The sequence below is a fragment of the Delphinus delphis genome, chromosome 21 (genome assembly GCF_949987515.2).
Source record: "Delphinus delphis chromosome 21, mDelDel1.2, whole genome shotgun sequence".
NCBI lineage: Eukaryota > Metazoa > Chordata > Mammalia > Artiodactyla > Delphinidae > Delphinus > Delphinus delphis.
The window spans coordinates 14,107,762-14,116,358 of NC_082703.1; positions in this window are offsets into that span (position 1 = coordinate 14,107,762).

Below are 8,597 nucleotides of genomic sequence, written 5' to 3' on the forward strand. Positions count from 1 at the left end.
AGCCCACATCCTCATTCAGAGGTTGTGCTGTTGACAGTAATAAGGAAATCAGGTTTTTTTCTAAACACCTGACAAATTACTTGTTCCTGGTGAATATAGAAATAAATAGCTCTTATTTTAAGGCTGGATTATACTATTCCAGTGCTTAAAGTAAAACTGGACAGAATATCATATCAAACCACTTGAAAATAAAGGTCGTGATATCATCTTGTCTCCTTATTTTGTGGGTTGAAAGTATGTACACATTGTCAAACATGCTTCGTTCTCATTTCAATGACATTTTAATTAATTTTTAAATTTTTGGCTGCATTGGGTCTTCGTTGCTGCACGTTGCAGTGAGCAGGGGTTACTCTTCATTGCAGTGTGAGGGCTTCTCATTGCGGTGGCTTCTCTTGTTGTGGAGCACGGGCTCTAGGTGCGCGGGCTTCAGTAATCGTGGCACGTGGGCTCAGTAGTTGTGGCTCACGGGCTTAGTTGCTCTGCGGCATGTGGGATCTTCCCAGACCAGAGATCGCACCTGTGTCCCCTGCATTGGCAGGCGGATTCTTAACCACTGCGCCACCAGGGAAGTCCCTCAATGACATTTTAAATTCATTTAGTTTGCTTCCATGTTTGTCATTTAAAAAAATATGTCCTCTTGTTTCTTTGATTTTGTTGAGTAGCGTAATCCACCCCCAGCCCCTGCCATTCTAGACACACACAATTATTCTGTCAGGTACTGTGCTGGATTCTTAGGAAGAAGAATATCTAACTATCACAGGATGTGGTGAGACCTCTTCCTGGAACACAGGGAGCAAGAGACGCCTTGCAGAAAGCTGCGGAGGGGATACAGGTGAGCTGGTGCTTGAAAGATGAGACTTCATTAGGCAGATAAAGAATGCAGGCAGAGGAAACAGTAGGAGCAAAAGCACAGAGGAGTGATTTTTGAGAGTCATCCCATGTGTATTTGTACAAGCATGTGTGTGTGTGCGTGTGTGTGTGATCTCATCATCATTGCTATGAGACTGCTAAGGCTGGTTCCAAAAGAACTCGCAAGCCATGCTGAGGTGTGTGGTTTTCATTCCACTGGGAACAGAAGTATCAGAGGTTTTAAAGTAAGGCAATGTCATGTTCTGATTTGGGTTTTTTTTGGATTTTTTTTCCAGTTATTTCTGAGATACACATTTTAAAATAATAACTAGAATTATGACTTATAACATTATACCAGAACATATAAGATTTTTAGAAATTTCATGTAATGTCTGAAACATTTATATTAACATATTTCCATAAAAATAACCCAAAGAGAGTGTAGTATTAGTTTTTTTAATTCTTTAATTTATTTATTTTTTAATACAGCAGGTTCTTATTAGTCATCAATTTTATACACATCAGTGTATACATGTCAATTCCAATAGCCCAATTCATCACACCACCATCCCCACCCCCCCGCAGGTTCCCCCCCTTGGTGTCCATATGTTTGTTCTCTACATCTGTGTCTCAAATTCTGCCCTGAAAACCGGTTCATCTGTACCATTTTTCTAGGTTCCACATAACATGCATTAATATACGATATTTGTTTTTATTTTTCTGACTTACTTCACTCTGTATGACAGTCTCTAGATCCATCCACGTCTCAACAAATGACTCAATTTCGTTCATTTTTATGGCTGAGTAATATTCCATTGTATATATGTACCACATCTTCTTTATCCATTCGTCTGTTGATGGGCATTTAGGTTGCTTCCATGACCTGTCTATTGTAAATAGTGCTGCGATGAACATTGGGGTGCATGTGTCTTTTTGAATTATGGTTTTCTCTGGGTATATGCCCAGTAGTGGGATTGCTGGGTCATATGGTAATTCTATTTTTAGTTTTTTAAGGAACCTCCATACTGTTCTCCATAGTGGCTGTATCAATTTACATTCCCACCAACAGTGCAAGAGGGTTCCCTTTTCTCCACACCCACTCCAGCATTTGTTGTTTGTAGATTTTCTGATGATGCCCATTCTAACTGGTGTGAGGTGATACCTCATTGTAGTTTTGATTTGCATTTCTCTAATAGTTAGTGATGTTGAGCAGCTTTTCATGTGCTTCTTGGCCATCTGTATGTCTTCTTTGGAGAAATGTCTATTTAGGTCTTCTGTCCATTTTTGGATTGGGTTGTTTGTTTCTTTAATATTGAGCTGCATGAGCTGTTTATATATTTTGGAGATTAATCCTTTGTCCATTGATTCGTTTGCAAATATTTTCTCCCATTCTGAGGGTTGTCTTTTCATCTTGTTTATGGTTTCCTTTGCTGTGCAAAAGCTTTTAAGTTTCATTAGGTCCCATTTGTTTATTCTTGTTTTTATTTCCATTACTCTAGGAGGTGGATCAAAAAAGACCTTGCTGTGATTTATGTCAAAGATGTTCTTCCTATGTTTTCCTCTAAGAGTTTTATAGTGTCCGATCTTACATTTAGGTCTCTAATCCATTTTGAGTTTATTTTTGTGTATGGTGTTAGGGAGTGGTCTAATTTCTTTCTTTTACATGTAGCTGTCCAGTTTTCCCAGCACCACTTATTGAAGAGACTGTCTTTTCTCCATTGTATATCCTTGCCTCCTTTGTCATAGATTAGTTGACCATAGGTGAGTGGGTTTATCTCTGGGCTTTTTATCTTGTTCCATTGATCTATGTTTCTGTTTTTGTGCCAGTACCATATTGTCTTGATTACTGTAGTTTTGTAGTATAGTCTGAAGTCAGGGAGTCTTATTCCTCCAGCTCCACTTTTTTCCCCCAAGACTGCTTTGGCTATTTGGGGTCTTTTGTGTCTCCATACAAATTTTAAGATTTTTTGTTCTAGTTCTGTAAAAAATGCCATTGTAAATTTGATAGGGATTGCACTGAATCTGTAGATTGCTTTGGGTAGTAGAGTCATTTTCACAGTATTGATTCTTCCAATCCAAGAACATGGTATATCTCTCCATCTGTTGGTATCATCTTTAATTTCTTTCATCAGTGTCTTATAGTTTTCTGCATACAGGTCTTTTGTCTCCCTAGGTAGGTTTATTCCTAGGTATTTTATTCTTTTTGTTGCAATGGTAAATGGGACTGTTTCCTTAATTTCTCTTTCAGATTTTTCATCATTAGTGTATAGGAATGCAAGAGATTTCTGTGCATTATTTTTGTATCCTGCAACTTTACCAAATTCATTGATTAGCTTTAGTAGTTTTCTGGTGGCACCTTTAGGATTCTCTATGTATAGTATCATGTCATCTGCAAACAGTGACAGTTTTACTTCTTTTCCAATTTGTATTCCTTTTCTTTTTCTTCTCTGATTGCCATGGCTAGGACTTCCAAAACTATGTTGTATAATAGTGGTGAGATTTGTTTTTGAGCCATCACTCTGGAGCAGAATAGAGAACTGGGAGAAGAGAAGCAGGCTTAGGAGGCTATTGTAATTCTTCCGGTGACACATTTTAGACTTAGAGGCAATTATTCAGCATTTTTATTCCCATAATGAAAAACCACTTTCTAAAAAAAGTTATTATTCAGAGAGTGGAATTTAAGATTATAGGTACAGTTAAAGATTTTGGTGAATTTTAGCAACTATTCTGCCTACTATAAAATTGAGATAATTTATCTTCCATAAAGAAACAACAGTGGCTGCCATTCCCTGGTGCCTACTGTGTACCAGGCAAGGTGCAAAATATTTAGCTCACATCAACTCATTTTATCCTTTTGTAACAGGCTGTGAAATGTGACTTTTCCTGTGTTCTCCGTGTGTTTGGCCGATACTTCAAAGCTAGAGAGCAACAGAAGCCAGACTATCTCTGCAGAACCAGTTCTGCCACCATCACCCATCAACCACCTCCAAGCTACACAAGAGAAAGTGAAAAAGTCCACTAAAAATGTCTAGGGAGAGAGCATTCCTTTAGAGAGCACTGCTCTGTTGCCTGCTCCGCTTCTCCCCACCCACCTTCCAAAGCCCCCCATCCAAGCAGAAGCCAACTCCATTCTTTCTCAACACTGCATCATTACACTCTTCTGTAGAGTTGTTCTTCCCTGCCCTTGGATGGATATACGATCCATAGCATTTCTTGTCCCTTTTGGATATGAAACAGTCCAATAGCAAAATGCCAACCACACACTTAACTCACAGTCTTTCCCCTCCTCAGGTCCATCCTGGCTGAGGCTGGGAAGCCTGCAGTGTGGCCAGGAGAGGGTTAGCACCGTTCTATTCCCTCACCTGGACTCTCTACTTGGTGTCCCCTACTTACTGTTCTCCTTTGGGATTCAAGGGAAGAGAGAGAGAAGAGCTGAGGGGCCGCAAATGTAGGATCAGACCCGGACTGTTATAATCTGCCCACTTACACATGGCAGATGGCCAAATAAGGGCTCATTATCTCCTGGAGGCATTTTGTGGGGATCTTGGAGACCCCCATTGGACTCAGCCAACTACCATTCCCTGCCTGGCCCCTCTGACTCCTACTTATTCTGACTCCCTGTAAGTCAGGATTGCTACCATCTGCCCTCTTCATCCCAGGCGATCTTCTCAGGTGAAGTCTTCCTCTCTTTCAACATAGATTAAGGTAGGTTCTCTCTCCAGGGTGCTCCTTTGGCCCACCATCACTCCTATGATGCTTTCAAAATTTTTATAGCTTATATTCCATTTAAAGTTATTATAAAATATTGGCTATATTCCCTGGGCTGTACAATATATCCTTGTAGCTTATTTTATACATAATAGTTTGTACCTCTTAATCCCCTACCCCATCTTGCCCCTCCCGCCTTCCCTTTCCCCACTGGTTACCACTAGTTTCTTCTCTATATCTGTAGAGTCTGCTTCTATTTTTTTATATTCACTCATTTGTTTTATTTTTAGATTCCACATATAGTGATACAGTATTTGTCTTTCTCTGTCTGACTTATTTCACTAAACATAATACCTCTAGGTCCATCCACATTGTTCCAAATGGCACGATTTCATTCTTTTTTATGGCTGAGTAATATTCCATTGTATGTATATACTGCATCTTCTTAATCCATTCATCTGTTGATGGGCACTGAGGTTGCTTCTGTATCTTGGCAATTGTAAATAATGCTGCTATGAACATTAGGGTGCATGTATCTTTTTGAATTAGTGTTTTAATTTTATTTTTGGATATATTCCCAGGAGTGGAATTGCTGGATCATACAATACAACATGAAACTTCTGAGGACTTAAAAACTTATGTCATATCCTACAAAAATTTGAGAGGTAAACCCCGAAGGAGGACTGCCAGCTTGGAAACCAAACTCAGACTTGATAAAGGCAAACACGGAATAGTGAGTAAAATGTCACAAAACTTTCTGTATTTAATGAAAGATTCTAAGTCAATAAATAAATGAAGTTAAAAATAAGGTCATTTACACTTATATGTTTGGCATTACACTGTGTCATTGTGTGGCACAGGAAAAAAATTACTTAATCTTTGCTTTTTGTACTTTAGCAGCAAGTGTCAGGGTCAGGAGGAAATAATTTAGGTTATAATATATATACATATATATATTATATATATAATATATATATGTATATATATTATATAATGTATAATATTAGCACTTGCTGTTTGTTAATTTATAAAAATTTTGATGAGTGGAAAATTAACTTTTCTGTTTCCAGTTTTCTGAGGTGTAAAATGAGGACAATGATATTTGTATCACAGGGTGAAAAGAATCGAGATGACAAATTTGTCCTTAGATCCCACAGCCCTTTATTTTTTTTTTTAATTGCAGTATAATTGATTTACAATGTCGTGTTAGTTTCAGGAGTACAGCAAAGTGATTCAGTTATACATATGTATAAAAATATTCTTTTTCAGATTCTTTTCCATTGTAGGTTATTATAAGATATTGAGTATAGTTCCCTGTGCTATACAGTAGGACCTTGTTGTTTACCTATTTTATATATAGTAGTGTGTGTCTGTTAATCTCAAGCTCCTGATTTATTCTTCCCCCCACCGCCTTTCCCTTTGGTAACCATAAGATTGTTTCCTATGTCTGTGTGTTTGTTTCTGTTTTGTAAATAAGTTCATTTGTATCATTTTTTAGATTCCACATATAAGTGATAGCATATATTTATCTTTCTCTGATTTACTTCACTAAGTATGATAATCTCTGGGTCCATCCATCTTGCTGCAAATGGCATTATTTCATTCTTTTCTTATGGCTGAGTAATATTCTATTGTATAAATATACCACATCTTTATCCATTCATCTGTCGATGGACATTTAAGTGCTTCCGTGTTTTGACTATCGTAAATAGTGCCGCTGTGAACACTGGGGTGCATGTATCTTTTAGAATTAGAGTTTTCATCTTTTCCCACATCCCGTTCCAGATACTGCCCCAGGACTCAGCTTCTCCCCAAAGTAAGTCTCAAAAGAGCTGCCCTCATGCCTACGTTCTCACTCACTCTTTTCTCCTCAGCCCTCTCCAGTCAGTTCTCTGTCCCTCACATTCCATGGACATGGCTCCCATCAAGTTCACCCATGACTTCTATCTGTCATCTCGCAGTCAATTTTCTGTCCTTAGAGTAGCATTTTCACAGCTGAACACTCTGTCCTTCTGGAAACACATTTTTCTCCAGGCTTCCAAGACTTCACTGTTGTCTGGAATTCCTCCAACTGCACAGTTCTTTTTCTGTCTCTCTGGTTCCCTGGTGGATTTCTAAATGTGGAAGTGTCCAGGACTGTCCTGGGACCCTTGTCCAGGAGTGAAAGCCCTAGTGTGGGCAGGAGACTCATAAGAGCAGAAACAGTAGAAGTGAGATGGAGGTTTGTGAAATGTAAGGGATGTGCCTTCCCCAACGTGCTACCTTGTGTTTACTCGCCTCTCTGAATTTCAGTTTCTAGAGCTCTGAAGTGGGAATAATGATACCACTTAGTGATCTTAAGAGAATTAGATGAGATCATGTATGTAAGCACTCAGCATGGCACTTGGTGCATGTAAATGCCCAACGAATGGTAGCTATTATGATCATTACTATTATTATTGGGATCAAGTGACATGAAAATGCCTGAAATATAGCAGGTACTCAATAGACAAAAACCCAGTTGGTTGGGTTTTTGTCAGCAGGGTTGACGAAGTAGCATCTGTGAGGTGGAACATTTTGGTGTTTTGATACCCTGATTTTCCAGTTTAGGCCTGAGATTGGAGAAAGAATGACTCGGTGAGGGCAACCAGGAGGGAGGCAAGGTGTGGGAGGTCCGAGGTCTCATCTATACATAGTGAGGTGGTTTTGGTAGATTGTTATGAATAAAAGGATGGCTGATGTGAGGGGAAGATGAATGAGGTGGATTGATATGGGCTCCCAACTACCTCGTTCACTGATCCCAACAAATACAATGCTTGGCAAGTGCTGGAAAAATAACTGGAAGACACTTGTCAAGGCCCAGGATGGCAGACCTGCAATATACTTCAGCTGACTTTGGGTTCCACCTAATGGAATGAAGTGGTACTTCATTCTCTGAAAAGTCTGGATCTTACGGTCATCTTTAGACCCAACTGTTATCAGTAAAAGGGATGGCGTTTTTTGTGTGCGTTTATGTTTATATTTGTTATAAATCTACACATACCTTGTACCAATACGAGCTTATTTAGCATAACTCTAGAATGTGTCCCATCTGAGTGCTATAGGAAAGCAGAGGCATGGACGTGCGGTAATTTCCTCGGGTTACTCCAGTGAGTTTTATGACTTTCGTTGCTAGAAATTAATGCTCATTACACGTTGCCCAGAACACAGAACATCCAATGCCTCGCGTCAGACCACCCACGGGGCAATAGGTGTTTATGCGGCACGACTGGGGGTCCTGTGGCTCTACCCACCTGGCCAGAGACCTGGAGGCTGCTCGTACCTCTTACCTTCGTCGTCTTCTCCTGGGCGACGGTTACCTTGGCCTCCTCGCTTGGCAGGGCAGTACGACAGCCTGTTTTACAAAACTTCTTTACCCACTGTTATCCTTCCACTTGTCAGTAGGTGTCAGCAAATCTCAGGGAGTAAAATACACTGTCCCTAGATGTGGTCTTTTGTCACTAAAGTGGGGGTGGGGGAGAGGGATGAAGAAAAAGGATAGTGATTTACAAACAGTGTCTATTTCAGAGTTTGCGAAGGTTTCCGTGAAAGACGTAGAGTGTCGTTCTTCAAAAGTTCCTTGACCTTGGGGTCTAAATACCAGGAGAGTCCTTCGAGGGCTCTGTCACTTTTGGTTCTTAAGTGGCTTAAACTCTCTGGGCCACCGCTTACTCAGCTGTGAAAATGAGAGCAAAGCCCTACCTGCCTTTCAGGATGAAGTGCCACAGAATGTGTGAGGCTCCTTTTTAAAGTTAACTATAGGGAATTCCCTGGCGGTCCAGTGGTTAGGACTCTGCACTTCCACTGCAAGGGCCTGGGTTCGATCCTGGGCTGGGGAACTAAGATCCCACAAGCCGCAAGGAGCAGCCAAACAAATAAATAGATAAATAAATAAACTATAGCACCCTCTGGAAGTAGAGTATTAGTAAAACATTTTTGGTGAGAAACACGACTGTCTTCCCTCATTGCTTCTTCTGCCGGCACTAACTCAATTTATACTAAAAACTTGATTGACAGCCTCT